The sequence below is a fragment of the Columba livia genome, chromosome 7 (genome assembly GCF_036013475.1).
Source record: "Columba livia isolate bColLiv1 breed racing homer chromosome 7, bColLiv1.pat.W.v2, whole genome shotgun sequence".
In the NCBI taxonomy this organism is placed as follows: domain Eukaryota; kingdom Metazoa; phylum Chordata; class Aves; order Columbiformes; family Columbidae; genus Columba; species Columba livia.
Genome location: NC_088608.1, coordinates 31,354,574 through 31,370,225, shown reverse-complemented (window position 1 = coordinate 31,370,225; position 15,652 = coordinate 31,354,574). Strand labels below are relative to the sequence as shown.

Below are 15,652 nucleotides of genomic sequence, written 5' to 3'. Positions count from 1 at the left end.
TACTTGCAATATGTGAATTGTATGTAGATAGTAGATTCATGATTTGCTATACGTGAAACCACTGTGAACTGCTTTAAGCAATGAGAAGGTAAGGGTGGAATTTGATGTCCTTGCTTACAAGACCATGTCTGGTGTAGGCTACAGGACATGGGCCATTTATGTATCTGTAACACCTACAAAGGTATGTGTGGCCTTGATTTCCAGCTTCACATAATCTAAAAGAGTATTTGTCCTTCAGAAAGAGGAAGCAGTAAAGGGACTATGAATAATAATATAAAAGTAATAAACAAAAAATGCTGCAAAGGATAATGTGCCTTCAGTGGAGATGTAGAGAGAGAGGGGAATAGTGGCTGAGACAGTGGTGACAAATATGTTCCAGCAGATGCAGCAGAAGACCGAGTTTTGGTCCAGTAAAAGCAGGGAGGCAGGGTCACTGTGGTTGAGGCAACCCATTCTGAAGACATACATTTCTAGTATCTATCTGCAAAGACTTTTGTCTCAAAGTTCTTGCTTTCCAAATGATGCATTAGATACTGAAATATCATCTTCTGCTTAATTGCATACACTGGACTCAAAGAAGGCAAGTACCCAGTAAGGAAGAGGCAGCTGCCTTCAAACATATCACAAAAATAGGAACACTGGATTACCTGTTGAGTTAGAAAACTGCTCAACTGCAAGAAGTGACTGATGAGTTGGGGAGATATTTTAGGGTAACTGCTATTCCCTCCTTCTGCAACAATCATATATTTATTTGGGACACTGAAAAGAAATGAGATTTAATTCCCAGAAGAACAATTACTAATCTCTGAAACTCCTGGGCAAGGAACAAGGTCGGTGCCAAGCCACTCCTGGAGAGGACAGAGGGATGGAGGAAAGTCCTCAAAGAAAGCAGCAGTGAAATGAGGTTGTAATTAAAGTTCAGTGCTTGTCTAAAGTCTCTAGCGAAGAGGCAGGAAGGAGGGTGAGGTTACGTTGCCCTTACTAATTAGGGAAACAGCTTGTTAAACTGTCCAACAAAATGCTTCATCAAAACTTCTGATGCTGCTCATTACACATCTCTCTCTTTAAAAAACGATAAACAGCATGAGTAGATTTTCAACAAATTCCCTAAAATAAACACCTTCCCCCCGCCCCCCGCCTATTTTAACCAATTCTAATGATGAAAAATGGGCTGGAACTGAGCAAGAGTTAAACATAGGATAAACACCAGGACAACCTTCCTTCAGTTACTGTCTCACAGGACTGTGGCAGCGCCTCTCAAAGGAAGCTGGAAAAGCCTTGCTTCTTGTGTTAAACACTACAGCAAAAAATACTTGTCTGCAATAGAAAAAATCAAGCCAGCTCAGATTGGCATGGTTTCCAAACACTCCCAGCTACACACAGACAAATTCCTCATGCTGATTTCCACTCTGAAGCCAAGAGTTGTACTCTCATCTTGTCCTGATATCACCAGAAGAGAATAGTTTGCTTTGTACATGCTGAACTGCATCTTCAGATACAATTAAAATTACTCCTTTCCTGAAAAAAAAAAAGATCTGTGATTCACTCTGAATTTTTAACTCCTGGCAAGATTCTGGATCTCTTGCCAAGCCTCTCTTACACTGTTAATATAGACTTTGCTTATTGATTTTGGTACAAGCAAGAAAGAATGAACCTGTGATTCTAAGCTCCAAATATCAAGCCACTGGACTGTTACACTTTGCAATATTGGGTTCTAATATTTGTCACCTTTTCCAAACCATAGTTAACATGAAAAGCTACCTCCTGCGTCCTGTGAAGTCTCTAACACATTATATTTGCTATTTGTAAAAAGGAAAACAAAACAAAAGACAGCCTTAAGGAAACAAGGGTTTTCCTATCACATCCTACCCTCTCCCATCTAAGTGGACCCTCATGGTGGTTTATAGTAATCAGTGTCAGGGAAATAATGTGGATTTTCTGAATAAATATCATATACCTCAGCTGTCCAGATGCCCTGAGTATTTCTATGCCATGGCCCAGACCTGAATAGTATTACTCAAGCCAGCTGCCAAGACTCACACCTTGCTGGCCGTAAGCCCCAGAGCATCTCTGTGCAAACCACTCAGATGAGCATCCTGGGGGAGTTTCCAGCTGAGAGCAGGGCTGCCAAGCTCCCTCCTGCCCATCACATCCAGAGTGCTGAGTGTGCCCCAGTCTGCTGGGCTGCACTGCACCCTGACACCTTGAGCCAGGGCACATGGTCACATTGACAGGCACATGTGTATTGAGGTGTTATAACTCGATCTCTGTCTAATGGTGGCAAATGCAGGCCAGGTGTACTGAACTCTCCAATGCAGGCTAAATCCAAGCTTAAGCACAGGTTTCACATACGGTGTGTAGTTGGTTGACATGTCTGGTGCTGGAGACACATATGACTAAAAGGGTTAATTTATCACATGAGGATTTTTCAGAAAAGACCTTGTTCTTTAAAAGACCGTCTATAGTCTTAATTTATCACATAAGGATTTCCCAGAGGACACCTTGCTCTTTAGAAGACCATTCAGAGTCGGCATGTGCACACCCAACCATAAGCACTGCTGTATGGAACCCAGCTAGAGCTGGGATAAGGGCTGCATGGCGTCGAGGGGACTGACAGACCGTAACTTCAAAATAGGCTAAGAATTTGGAAAGAGTTACACAAATCCATCTTCTTATTTTTTTCCAGGAGAAAAATCCTACCCAAAGAAAGCTCACTGTGAGAATGCATGCCTGACAACACAAATAATCTTTGATGTCACGTGTTAACCTTTCTGTGCAAGTGATGAGGCAGTTTCCAAATCTCACGTTTAATCCTGGTGTCTGCTGTTGCTGAACAATTCAGCCTTCTGTCAACAGCTGTCTCTGCTCCAGTCACTGAATGGCTCATATTCGGCACAGCAAAGCCATTATTTATAGCACGACACGCTTTCATGACAGCCTCTTCACATTCCTTTTGATAAACAATAGTGATGGTGAAAAGAGTTGACCAGTGCTTGCAAACACATCTGTAGTATGCTGGGAACCACATCAAGCAAGTTGGGGCTCTTTAGGCTGGTACAAGGTGCAAGTTTCCCAATAAAATTTTCTGACCTCTGATTTCACATCTTCTGATTTGGCTGTGTAGGAAAATTATGAATGTCCCCCTCCCACCCGAGCACATGCTCAGCCCAACATGTAAACATCATCTTAGAAATGAATGTCACTTGGGATGTGGGCCAGAGGTCCACTTAATTTATGCTGGCACTTACCCTTCCACCCCACCTGATAGCTCTTTAAAACGGTGAGAAGGCAGAAGAGCAATTAACTGCTTGCAACAACTGTGAAGCTGCTAGGATTTCTCTGAAGGTATCTCAGCAGCCCAAGTTAAACAATCACATGTGGTACAGGATGCATGTAAAATCAATAAATTTTAAATAAAGAGTATACCAAAGATGTGCTCTTTTAGTTTAGGCTGTTCAGGCACTTCAATACCTGGAGCATAGCAGAGTTCGAGGGCAGTAAGGACCTGGGTGCATGAGGAAAAGCCACTGTTTGCTATGTGGTGCCAAATGAAGAAAACCATCAAGCTGGGAGGAGAGATCTTTCCTTGTGGACTAATAGGTCCCTACAAATCAGATGTGTGAACTATGCTGTTTAATCATGATCTGTTCTTTTAAGACCTTTATATTCAAGTTGCAAATTAATGGGACAAGATGCTGGTACATGTTATGGTATTGGAAAATAGTGTTTCAAGAGCTCTCTTCGTTTTAAGGAAAAAGTAGCTTTGGTTACAATCCAGGAGAATGCTGCATGTACGACAGAAACTCATCAATAGCTTACTAGCCCCATTCAAGCAGGCTTGTTTCATTAATCCATCATGCTGCCTTCCCTTGCCAACTCATGGTTACGAAGAGCTGCAAAAGCCTCTGGCTGGGAAACCCATGGAGGTCCCAAGGCAATGAACAAGTGCTTGTCCGGCAGCGACCCCAAGTCTTTCTCTCACAGGGCTGGTTTAGCGCTTCCACCCTGTTGACTCCAAGGACACCTTCACCAGTGACATCTTTCTTTTCTAATTGAATAGGACAGTTGATTGATCACACGGGTTCATTAGAGAGGCTGCAACACTGAAACCGCACATCTTTGTCACTCATGGATACTTGGTGCTCAGTTGTGCTGCTTAAAGGGACAGGTCATGAATCCTCAGGGTATCTCTTCCTTGCATGGACATTTCTGCATTGGGCTTTTCTAGTTTCCAGAGCAAAATGGCATAGTCAGCTTCAATCAGTGCGAAATCCCAGGCTGACACTGGGGATCTCTGCAGGCTAATCCTTGGTTTGAGATGCTTCCTCCCCAGGCTGCCTCTAGCAAAAGTTGGTGATTTCAGTTTCTTTAGAAAGTTACAGTTCTCACAGTACCAGCCATCACCTGTAGCCTTGTGAGTTAAAGCAAAAGATGTGGAAAGCGTGATTAATGCTGGATTTCCTCGAGACTGGGAAAATTTTAGAAAGGCCCCTGAATCTTGTGACATACACAATGGCAAGGAACATGCTGTTTTATGTGTCAGGTGCATCTCAAAATACACAGCAAGCATACTTCTTCCAATTATGAAAAATAACCTCCCCAGGCCCAAGTGCATGTATACGTACTTCAGGTCTCTGGAATAATCTTACATATTATGAGTCATATACAGTCACCCTGTATGAGTCAACCCTATTGTTTCTAAGCATCATTCTCACGCTTTTTCATTAGGCTATAAAAAGAGAAGGAAGATAACACTGCTGCTGCCACTTCGTTAGCTGACATAACTTAGCACTCTTTACCACAAAAGAAAGGTAGGATTTGTCTTTGGTCATTAAGAATGAAATCTGGTCTCAAAACAGATATAGTAGGGCCTCAATCAGGCCAATACTGAGCTTGAAAAAGTGATTTGCTGGACATGCACAAGAGCTGAAGCACAGTGGCGAATGAGGACTCAGCCCCAAGACCATGGGAGAAGGGCACAACCCTGCTCTGAATCCCAGGCTGTCCCCAGGACCTGGTTCTGCCCATCCATAGAGCCTTTCAGAAGCAGGCTGCCCTCACCCGAGGTTCAGGCTACCTGATGAGTATTTCTTTCTCCCTATGAGAATGCCACAAAAAATTGTCTCAGAGCCAGAAAAGCTCTCCAGCAGAGATCTAAAATGGTCACCTGCACAGACTATGAAGTATACATATATTTTATTCTCATTTGAATTATGGGAGCCCCACCGCACTCTGATTGATTTCCTGCATGTGACTAATGAGATAGCTGCAAACAAGTGCTGCTCCGAGTCATGTATCTTTCCTTCTTTATACGTTCGCTACCTGTCAGATTACAGTGACAGCTCCATTAGTTTGGCATTCTGTTGGACAAAACAAGAGCAAATGCTTTGAACAGCAGAGACTTCAAGTGGCCTGAAGGCAGCAAGGGTGGCCTAACCATCCTTTATAGCACTTCACAGAAAGCTGTAAAAACCACATACATCTTGACTCCTTTAGAAACAGGTGGAATAACTACTGCCATTTATGCTCCTCATATCAAAATACCACACAGCCTGACTAGAAGCCATTTCTGCAGTTTACACTCAAAATAATGCCACATGACCTTTGCAGGCAGACTGTCTAGTCATTCAAGCACTTAGTTATGATGGCTTTAAATGAATCTGATAATAATTTACATATTGAGAAGGTCTATTTCATCACCTCAACATACTAAAATGACACTTATGGTTTCCCCTAAAAATCAAGGTGTAATGTAGGGCAAGTCATTTAGGAGACGATTGTGCTGGAGTCAGCAGCAGGAATAACTACGTTAGCAAAGAAAATGCATGTAGGCAAAGGAGAGCAGGGCTTGGCCTTTCCAGTGGCTCAAATTTAGTTTTTATTATATGGTATGACATTATAAGTTTAATAGCAAGTACTCCCTTCTCCTTATAGCATATAGAACAGTTTTTATTTTTTCCAAGTGTCTTGCCTTTTGTCTGCAGAAAATCCTGCTCTCCTCTCCTCTCCCTGGCCCTGAAGAGTTATTAGGCTGCAAAATCAGTTTTATGAATAGGTGTGACTTTGAATGCCTACACCGCAGACTTGACCTTAGTGTAAAATGGAAATGCAGTGCGATCTGCTGGGAAGTATGCAAATAAGTGAGTTTCTGGGCACTGAGGAAGTATATTAAATACAGGGGTGACCAAAGCCCTTTTATGCCACTTTTTTTTTTTTTTTTTTCTTTTTTTTCCCCCAGGCCATTCTAAAAATGTGGTTTCCGAGGTTTGCACTGATAACTCACTGGCCAGATTTACAGACTCCTCACACTATGGGTACTGCATTCTTTTCAAAATCCTAGCTTTCAAGAGGCCCCTTAGCACTAACACTGCAGTTTTTTATTACCTGGACAATTTACGCATGCGACCCCCAGTGACTACCTTACGAACCCATGTTAATATAACATTGGCAATTTGCAACCTTTTTATTTCCAGGTTGGGATTGCTGTGAGATACATCGTTTGTGTGTTACAAATTAACACGCCATGGTCCCCAGTTGTCGCCTGATTCTCCCTGTGCCTCCCAGTATCCCATTTCAAGCACAGCCCCACTGCCACAGGCCTGGGACCATCTCACACCACCACAGTTCTGCTGACCAAGCGGATGGGGATCACAGTATTGACAGTTAGGACTTTGCTCCTGAAGGAGCAACAGATGTACTGAGCTCCCAGTGGTCTGTGAAGCAGCAGCATATGCTGCCATCATTAATGACTGGTGAGCAACCAGGCAGGCTGACACGACTGATTTGCGTTACCTTCTGCAGCAAGAGCAATTGTGGCTCTGCGCAGGACGCAACATAATGTACTCAACCGAAGAAGCGCGAATAAATGGTATAATCAAACTGCAAAACCCACGTTGCTGCTCCCTTTCCACCTCACAGACCAGTTGTTCACACCAGAAAGCAAAAGGCAAAAGCCAGGAGGGAAACATTTGGGAAGCACTGTAAAAAATGAAAAAAAAAAAAGAACATAATAAAAAACAAACATGATAAAGAGCAACAGACACTCAAGCCCAAACAGAGTTGTCACCTCCTGATGTAAGGCCAGTTGCTCTCTGTGTCCAGAGTTAGCGGGAAGATCCCACCGACAGCAGAGTTCCTGCAATGTGCGCCCTGTTGAGCAGCCTTAAACCCACAGGTACAGGGCTGCATTTCTCTAAAATGTCACATTCTGCAAAAGAACGTGAAAACAGCGTCTCTCCTAGTGCTCCTCACATAAATGTTCCCTTGCAGAAAACAGAGATGATTATGCCCTTGTAAATGACAAACCTCATTAGGAGAAACAACTTTCCTGCCTTTAACCTCGTCTCTCCATACGCAATGTAACTCTCCTTAACCTCAAGCCTCTGTCAGTGACTAGAATATTTAGAGAAAATGCTGCTTTTCTTTCCTTTTGGCTTTTCTGACAATTAGCAGAGCTGAAAGCCAGGGTCCTTTTAAAGAGTATAAATTAACTTGGAGATTAGTTGGTTGTTTCCTCCTGAATGAACACGAAAACATATTAGAGGGCTGAACTTTCATGTTGCACTATGCCACTGTCATGTTGCTTCATAGCTTTATTTTGTATTTTTCCTACCCTCCATTGACTTTAACCCTCTTAAAAACACAAAGGAGGAGAGGGAAAAGGAAAAAAAAGAATTTGTGTGAATTTTATTACATATTTAATGAGTATTTCTTTTTTTCTTGTTTCTTTCCAGATACTCAATGTTAAGCAGGCTGCTCCAAAAGTATAATGATATTTTCAGAATAAAATGCACAGTGTTTCTTCCATTATGCCTCCAGGTCTACCCAAGAGGTGCTCAGAGATGACACCCCAGGTGCTATCTTCTAAACTGAGCCCCAGGAATACTTGCAATCCCACTGTACCTGCAAAAACACGAAAAAAATGAAAATGGCAAGAGAAAATGAAGCCATCTGTGGCCACTGTGCTTACAGTCAAGGTTTGAGTGAAATTTCCATCTTGTATAAGCACATGGCTCACAGTGTACCACGCTTAATTAGTGCCTGTCCAGAAGGAGAGGGTGGTTTATGTGGTCAAGAAGACTCAAATCTGTTTCTGGTCTCCAAGAGGTGTTTCCCCATAGGACTTCAAACTAATGAGATCCGAATACAACACATCCTCTCTCTCCTCCTCATCTGCCACATCTATTTGTGACACAATTCTTCAAGGTAGGAAAACCACTGCATCCCACGTGTGCTTGTACCATACCAAGCACAACTGGAATTAAGATTCACAACAGGAGGCTTTGAATCCCTGCTAGAAACAATATTGATGGCTTTCCAGCCCCTGCGTTTTATGTTTCTACACTAGTTAATTCCTTGTGATGCTCTCAACATGAACACGATATCCAGACCACATCTCATCCCAGCTTGGATCAGACATGGTTCCCTGCCAGGCACTTGGTTGGTGACATTCAGGCTCTGACAAATCACAGTACACTGCTCTGCGTGTCTGTGTACACACACACTCCCCTATACGTTTTATCAGTGTTCCACAGAGGATCACTTGGCTTGGCACTCTTTATCGACAAACAATTAACACCTAAGTTCATTAGACAAAAGGATTTTGTATTCATTTTGTTGACAAACTGACTTGAAACCATGGAGGAAACCCTGTTTGACAGTCCTGGCACATACTTGATTCTGTGAGGAAAATGCATTCAGCTAACTGTCCAATCAGTTATGTAGACAAAATGAATTTCATCATAATTCTGTCAACAAAATGCTAACTTGCTTAAATTATTCTCTCAACAAAATAAATTAACTTAAAATCCTTTTGTCCACAAAACAGATCTAAGTGTTTTGTGAAGTCTTGTAAATACTACAGTCTGTTAGCTTAGCATGTGCAATTCAAACATGGCTTAGCTGAGTCAGCAGTTCTTGTCTTATCGGACAGAGTTGGTCTTGATTCTTTCAGCTTTTCCCTTCTCTCTAAGGTCAGACCAATAAGATCAGCCATCTGATACACAACATATAAGAAAGTCAACCAGGACCATGCAAGAGAATCTTTCCCCTGCAACTGACAGGAAAGATTTGCCATAAGTATAGCAAGCTTAAACAAATTAGTCTGTTCCTCAGAAGAAGAGAGACATCGTCCTTCAATCTGAAATTTGACACGCAGTTTCTATGACAAACCTTCAGATAAAATAGCAATTTAATGAGGGACTATGCTGAGATACCTTGGAATTTTTCATATTGAGAGCACAAAAACTTAATTACTTTGTCTGTAGGTATTATGTGTCCAATGTTTATTATACCTATGGAAAATTTCCTTCTCCTTCTCTGTGTTGCTCCAAATTCAAGTTTAAATTCACACATTCACATCTTGCTCAGAAAGGCCAGAACGTAATGCTGAAATAATTGAAAGCAGTCAGAGCACAGGTATTGCTACAGGGAGCACAGTGCTCAAGCCAGTGTAAATGCAAAAGGAACTGCACCAGAATCAATGGTGACTTCAGAAAGGATGTTTCTGGTGTGCCTTCATCGCACCAGCTAGTGCAAGGGAATTCATGTGGTCCCTCTCCTGTCTCATCTCCCCCCAACACACACACATCCCACCCCAGTCTGCAGAAAAATCAGGGATGATACACCATACAGCTTAAGTCAAAATCTTCTTGCTCATTTGGACTTGTCTCCAGAGAGCAAAACTCTAAGTAAGGCTGTTTAGCAGGTTTTTACAAGTTATTTCTCTGTGCTTTACTAAGCACTGCCTGCCCTATTGCTCTGCTGCATTTTAATAATAAAGGAACACAGTGATAGTCACGCTTATATCTTTAGTGATGTCAGTCAAGGAGTTTGGCAGGCCTGTGGAAAACTGAAACTCTTCAATCTGCTTTTGCAATATTCTTCCACTAGTATAAACAGGGTTTTTGGCCTCTTTTAGGGGGTTATTGTGGTTACAATTGAGTTAATTTCCAGGTGTGTGGAAAGTGTACAGTAACATAAGAAAAATACCATATTAATATTTAATATAACAGTTTTTATAAGCATGAAAAGAATAAAACCCATTCAAATGCAAATGCAGCCTGCAAGGATGGATAAAGTTTTGTCTTGAGCAAGCTAAGAGCGCCTGCGTGTGTGCAGTTCTAGACACTGAAAAGTCTGCCTCTGGCCAAAGTCCTACTCAGTATTTGAGCGACTCTTGCAATACCATCTTGTTACAGCACTCATTGAAATACAGTGGGTTTATTAATCCCTTCAGAACCACATGTTGTAGCCCCAAAGGGATGAAGCCTGCTGCAGTGTCTGTCCTGTCTTACGAGATTTTAACAGAGCAGCCAAAACTGTGGGATTGGTCCAAGACGCTAAGGCACGTAACGCTGCTGTCCTGGGGGTCACCCCTTGGGCACCTCTCACAGGAGAACGTGCAGGGGACCCAGCGCTTCTCTGACTCTCCACCAGCCCATGCTGGCCCATGCAATGGCAGCCAAGTGGTCAAGGACCTTAGCTTGCCTTAGCATCTGCTCAGACTTGGGCAAGCCTCCACACCCAGACCTTAAGTAAATAATTACCTGGCTCAAAAACATGTCTGCAAGGAAAACATGCAATAGCTCAGACCAAGAGAACAAGCAAGTGTTGGGAAAGCAAGTAAACAGGGAAGCAGAAAGCTGGAGGGAATATGGTTTGCGTTTGTTTGTTCTTTAACTTGGGTATCTCAAACTTTCCAACACCTTAACTTGGGAATTCCCCTTTGTGAAGGAGAACTTCGGAGGACATAAATAAATGGAAATTTATATGGAAATAAACATCCAAATATACATGAGGGAGAGGAGGGAAAGGAGTGATTCATTATTATGGCTTACATATCATTACACATTCATAAATTCCAAGGTAATATATTTTTCTTCATTGCTTGGATAATAAATCATCATTCGATTACAAAAGGGGAGTACCTGGAAGGAACAGCAGCCTTTCTGAAAAATACTCCTGGCAGATGAATGACAGGAAAATTTATGGAGAATTCAGCTGCCTGACTGCCGTGCCTCTAGGAGAGAAGACTGTGCCAATATCTAAACCTTTCCTGACAATTCACACAGCAGACACTGTCCTTGATGGAGTGAGGTTTTTAGACCTCCCTTGGCTTGATTTTCATTATTCCTCCTTTCGCAGCACGCAGAATGTCTAACAGCAGTGCAAAAGGTTTAGAAAAGAGCCATCCAAGCTGCTACTGAGCCTGTGCTAGGAGGCCTGTCTCTAGGAACTATGAAAAATATACTGTTGTGTTCCCCACTTAGCTGGAGTTGTCCAGTCAAAGAGATCCTTCAAGGGTCACTAGTATTAATAAGATCAAAGAGTTTTCAAGAACAAAAAATGACCACCTACTCTACCGACTGCTTGCTGTTTTCTAGTTTATCTTCATTTAGTCTCCCAGTCTTTTTTTCAGACAAACTCTTAATTTCTTTCCCCTTCTATAAACAAAGCTACTTGGCTTTTCTTTCCAGTAGCTGCCTTTGGGTGATTCTGAAAGTCTGAAAATCTGGTCACCCAGGCAAAACGTCCCAAGAGAGGGGGTGGGCAGCTGAAGCAAAAGGTATGGCAGAAGGCTGCCATGTGCAGAGCCGATCCTTGCTGCAATAAGGACAGACAGCTGGGAGTCAAGCCCTAGATTTTATTTTCACACACACTTCTGAAAGGAAATTGCCATCTCCTTTTAAAAGCAGCCAAAGGGAACCAACATCCCACCAGGTCTGGAGTCCCTCGTTCGCAAAGGGTAATACACTGCTTGTAGAGCTCAGTGCTTCTGGTGGAAAACCATCACTGAGCATTTCTTCCAACAGAAGCAAGCCTTGGAAACATGTAGGTTTTAGTCTGGGAACTGCCTGTTCTAATTTGGAGTACAAATTAATCCGGGCTTTGTGTTTTTGCACTGCTCAGCTGCCAAAAAGCACAGACACCCAATCTGACTCAGAAGAGGCCTCTAATACTCTAGAAGGGCCAACTAAGTTCATCAGGTGAAGGGGCTGAACATATAGACAAAGATCTCTGCCAGCTAGCTACCTACCTCTGAACTAGACATGGAGAGCCTCCCCTCACAGGTGGCAGAGAAGCAGTGGATCCCACCTCCTCCTAACACAAACATCTGAAACAGATCAGAGGAATCATGCTCTAGAAATGCCTGTTCCTTAACAGTGATTATAAAGAAAGCCTGGATGAGTAAGTCATCTGCTGCTATCTGAAGCAGAAGGAATTGGATGCATTAATTGGAAAGCAGAAAGAGAAGGCTTTACTTCCTGCTGGTTTCCAGTTTTGGGTGGCACCACAGAAAGAAAAAAGCCAGGGTGGTGTCCTGAATTTTTGTATGGGAGGTGTTCTATCTCCTGCCCTCAGTGCCTAGATTTAAAGGGCTGCACAAGATATAACGCTGCAAAAGATCAAACTCAAACTTTCTTCCAAGTTGCATTCCTATTGGGTGCTAGCCAGCACTATCCACCCAGAACACTGAAGACCCCCAAGGACACCCTACACAAAGGAATGTGTTGCTTTCCAGGGGAATCTTCCAAGAATACCAATAGTTGTAAAATACACTTTGTCGTTTGTTAAAAGGGAAGACATTTGGGCAACAAATGCAACAGAGTTACTCCATCAACATGCACAACATAAGCACAAAGCTCTGATGTGTCACATTAGTCTTGGAAAAATCACACTCTTCCAGTCATGCTGCCATATGGAGAGATGATCTCCAGGGCCTATTTTACTCACCAACTCTTGTAGTACTTGCTCCAAAAGTTTAACAGCCGTCATTACACTGGGACATGAGAATGATCCGGAATTATGCCAGCTGAAAATATCTTATCAAGCCCCTCTGCACTGAGATGTTCTTGAATTTCCTGGACCATTTGCACCAGTGAGATGAACAGGGCTGGGAAGACAAAGAGGGTGTTAGGCTCTACCACTCTGTACTATGACCAGACCTTAACATCTGCATTCCCTGGGTACCAAACAGCCTTTTACATCCACTTCGGCCTTCCTGCAATTGTATATAGCTCAAGGATACATTTCCCCTTCTTTCATCCCCAGGTGAAATATCTTCTGTGGAATAAACAAACCTTTTACACATCTCCCCATTACCGTATCATTTGACAGGATTAGGATGCGAATGTGTTTCACACCTGATGCAGAAAAGTATCTGCTTTGAGTTTTCACACAGTCATGATCTGTCAGTGGATAGAAATCTCATCTCTGAAGCCCTGGGGCCTCAGCTAAACACAGTAATGTAACAGATTTTATTAGCAGTTTCCAGAAAGGTAATCTAACACTAGATTAGCATTAAATGATCCAGCAAAGCAGACACATGAAGGCATTTGTAAACATCCTCTGGCGCCCTTGATAGCAAGAATATCTGGTTTTTAGGCAAAGAGACAGTATTTTATTTAGATGCTTCGAGGCACTGATTTGTGTTGTACACAAACATAGTGATTAATGTCTTGGTGAGCTCTTTTCCTCATCAAAGCTAAAATGACTTGAAATATCATATGACTTGCTAATAGATGAGTAGATAAAGCTGAATGGTAAAATGATCATTGCGCTTTGGTCTCTTGCTGAATACATGGATTCCCTAATATGAAAAATGTGATCAGGAAATAATCTGCTACTAAGAAGGCAATCCGAATCCCCTTCAGGGAACGGGCTGCAAGAGAACAGCAGTGAGGATGATATATTAGCATTTCAAGAAGAGACTGAAATCAGTACAGAGGATGCCACTAAGGAATAGCTAAAATTGCCTTATCTATATCTGCTAATATTTCTGGGAAAATTGCAATATTGGGAAATCGCAGAAAGACCAAACACCTCACTTACATTGAATTGGATCTGCAACTGTGCTAGACATATTCGCAGCCTACAGTATGTGATATTTTCCAATTAAAAGCAGGAACTTTAGTCCAGAACAGGGTTCCCTTATCTCTGCTACTTTAAGGTTTTAGGGTGAAGAGAGATGCTGAGGTCTGTATTTTCAGAAGCAGACAGTCTGAGTGACCTACTGGAGACTCCCTGCAGTGGCATAATTTACTAAAGTTGGGGCTTCCATCACTTGCCTATCATCACTTTGAGGAATTGAATATACTTGGAAAATTGGACAACAAAATGCCCAAAGTTCGAGTTTTGTTTTTAAATGTACAATATATCTCCATGTGATATCTCAGAAGTTTCTTCCATGAAAACAGATCAAACAATTGCAAAGATCTACATTTGTTCTTCATAACAATGAGGTTTTGTAGGAGCTTTATATATAGCATAAAATACGGCATAATAGAGAATTTTAGGATAGTAAACAAAGGAGCTTAAGCAACTTTCTAATGAGCTTGAATGATTTATAGGTTCTTGAGCTCTGGAGACCTATTTGAAACTCTGATGACTTTCTGCTGTAGGCACAGTTAATAACACCTGAATTTTTAATCTGGGCTTTTCCCCAAATGGAAGTTTTAACTAATCAACGCACCCAGTTGATAGACCAAAGCAAGTACTATAGAGTGCTCCAAATACCTGCACAATAACAGACAGCTTAAAGTTACACAGAGCAACCTGAAAAATACATCAGAAGCATGAACCAAACTGTTCCCATTTCACTTCTAAGTGAAAGATATGTTCTAGTCACCTGGCACATGAGTCTTAGATGTCTTACAAGAAAGGGGATGATCAAATACACCCAATACTTTATTTTAAGCAAAACTAAACATTAAGGAACAATTATTTCAATTATTTTGAGGCGGGGCGGGGAGGGTGGGGAAGGGGAATGAAAGCTTGCCAATACTTTAAAAAGTTATTGGCTGTGTTTTATATCACAGCACTGCCTCGTGTCCCAATGCTAATGACTGAGTGAACTATGGCATATGCACCTGGTGACATACAGTCCCTGAAACAGGCTCACAGTTGAACACACAAGACCAAGGATGACTTCACATGGAGCTATCGACCCACTCATGAGCACCACAAGGTAGAGACCCAGCCTGGTGCTCCTCATCCTGCCTACGCCCTACACTCGGCTCTCAGCATCTCCATCAAGCACACTGGCAGAGCACCCAGCACAGCCCTGCATCCCATTTAAACAATTATTTTCTAACTCACAATGGGCCTGGGACCTTGCCAAAGCTCTATACAAAATCCCTGCTCAAAAATCTCCCGACATTCTACTGTATATTGCATATTGCATATGCAATAGGTCTCCCTCTCTCTCGTATGGTACATACCTCTTTCTACACAAACAATGATTTATTATTTTAGCAATAGAAAGCTGCAATAATAGGCCAATGAAAATAGCTGAAATTGTAGCCACTTTGCCTAGCAATTATACATGTGACAGTTTCATTTATCTGCTAGTCCAGCAGCTTAATTTACATCCCCGCTTAATGGTTAATTGTGGAAGTGCACTTTATGGCAACAACAATGGGGGGAAGTGAAGGCTGGACCCAATATCTTGAAAAAAGCCCCTTTTAATAAATACTTCTGCAATGAATTATGCAACCAAAACAGCCAACAGCAAGCAAGAACAGTGAAGAGAGGGAAAACACCACAGTATTTGCATGTGGAAACAAAACATCAATCTGGTAAGATGCAGATGACATCCAAAATATACTCCTACTCCAACAGGAGGTATAAGGATGCAGCCCACATTATGCAA

General features: G+C 42.1%; 1 long non-coding RNA gene across 1 annotated transcript in view; it reads right to left on the bottom strand.

The window, feature by feature from the left end:
- Positions 1 to 7,618: 7,618 nt before the first annotated feature.
- Positions 7,619 to 15,652, bottom strand: part of LOC135579971 (uncharacterized) — a 45,596-nt gene continuing 37,562 nt past the window's right edge. The window contains exons 2-3 of the long non-coding RNA XR_010473912.1: positions 12,736 to 12,895; positions 7,619 to 7,902 (exon numbers count right to left, since the gene is read on the bottom strand). This is a non-coding gene — a long non-coding RNA (uncharacterized LOC135579971). The remainder of the gene's footprint in view (positions 7,903 to 12,735; positions 12,896 to 15,652) is intronic.